The sequence below is a fragment of the Arvicanthis niloticus genome, chromosome 2 (genome assembly GCF_011762505.2).
Source record: "Arvicanthis niloticus isolate mArvNil1 chromosome 2, mArvNil1.pat.X, whole genome shotgun sequence".
Taxonomy (NCBI): domain Eukaryota; kingdom Metazoa; phylum Chordata; class Mammalia; order Rodentia; family Muridae; genus Arvicanthis; species Arvicanthis niloticus.
Window position 1 is genome coordinate 88,020,679 of NC_047659.1, and position 1,848 is coordinate 88,022,526.

The window sequence follows — 1,848 nt, forward strand, 5'->3', positions numbered from 1 at the left end:
TTCTCATTCCTATGTAATAGAATCTTTAACCGCATCTTACATATTCTTGCTACCATCTGTGACCGGTAGATACTCATTTTGGTGAGCATAAATGGAAATGTTAAAGGTGAAGTAGCTTAAGGACTTGGGTTTTGATATTTCTAGAAATGCTAAAGGATTTATCACTTTAAACCCTTTGTTGGACTGGGGATGTAGCTCAGGTGACAGAGTACCTGCCTAGAATACAGGAAGCCTTCGGTTCTATCTCTGTACTACATAAAACCAAGTACCATAATCTGCTTCTGTACTTGGGAAATGGAGGAAGGGAGATCTGAGGTCACCCCCTACACTACATAGATAATTCAAGACCAGCCTTGGCTACTTGAGAACCTATTTTAAAAATACGCAAAATAAAACAAATAACAGAACTTTTAAATTCTCTAGCTTAACTTTTTGATGACTTGGCAATAAATGGAATATCTTCTAGTCCACAAGTTAATGTTTCATTTTATGCAGCCTTGTCTACACACAATACTCGCAGGCTAAAAGCATATTCAAAACACAAGACCCTAAAGAAAGTAACTGGGTGTAAAGAACAAGAAAAGAAGAGGCTGGGAAGGGAAAAAATCGAGATGAACTTGCGTCAGGTGCACACTAATGCCACCGTTGTGTCAAGATATATAAATCTGTGGTCACAGATCAACAACCAAATGTGAAAAATGAGGCAGCACATTCTCAGCAAATGTATAAAAATCCCAGAAAGTCGTGCAATGGTTAAAAAAAAATTACAGCTGTTATAACCCAGCAATCTTCTACCAATTAAACAAAGACACCAGCAGCTCGCTTTTCAGGATAAACTGGATTTTTTTTCTGTGCTTGTTAAACAAATATTATTTCTACGCTGGACATCCAGAGCAGGGTAACAATAGAACCGGCATTAGAAGCCACGCATTTGTCATATTTCTTGTAGAATCCTGAGGTCCTAATTTTTCTAAAATTTTATTGGTGGTTTGCAAGAAACATAGGCATCCTAGAACTGTGGTACCCATCACTTGAAAACAGGGTCTTGCATACTTGTCTGGCTACTGAACGTCCCAGAGGAGAAGGTCTGAACAGCCTGGTCCATTATCCTCAGGTGGGCAGTGACTGCCTTCTTGTCGCCAGTCCATCTATAGGGAACTACATTTGCTATCTTTTTCCTTCAAAGAATAATGAGCTGCTAGCTGTAGGGGTTGGGCTTGATATGGGTGAACTAAGCCATATCAGCTGAAGGAAAGAGGGTTGAGACACTTCCCTTAGAAGACCTAGCAGCTACCTCAAACATTGAAAGCTGTTCTCTGTGGTACACCAACACCTTTGACTTGGCCAAATAACTAGTAATATATCTTCTTTATAGGTCTTACATAGAATAAAGGTCTATTTGAAATGGAATTATAAAATGCTTCATATTTGTAGCCACAGAAGTTAGTTAACAGATTTAAACAAAGGTTATAAGATATTCTACATCTTTAGATTGGAAAATTCATTTCCAACATAGATCTGTTCATATTTTGACTTTTCTATGTAGTACATAGGTGAGAAATGTAGCCCAGTGTCAGAGCACATGTCTAGCATGCTTAAATCCTGAACCTCGGCAACTGGCAAATGCATACAATCTGGTGCACAAAACACAGTCACATACACGAAATAAACTAAATAACAATAGAGGTAAAGTTTGTACTCAAAGCATAAAGTCTTAGATAACAGAAGCAGAACAGAGTTAATGAAATTCACAAATAATAAGAAAACAGGAGAAATCAGAATTAGATCTATAGTCCAAGGAAGTCATCGTATTTATAAGACAGCAGATGAAATAAATAGAGATCTACA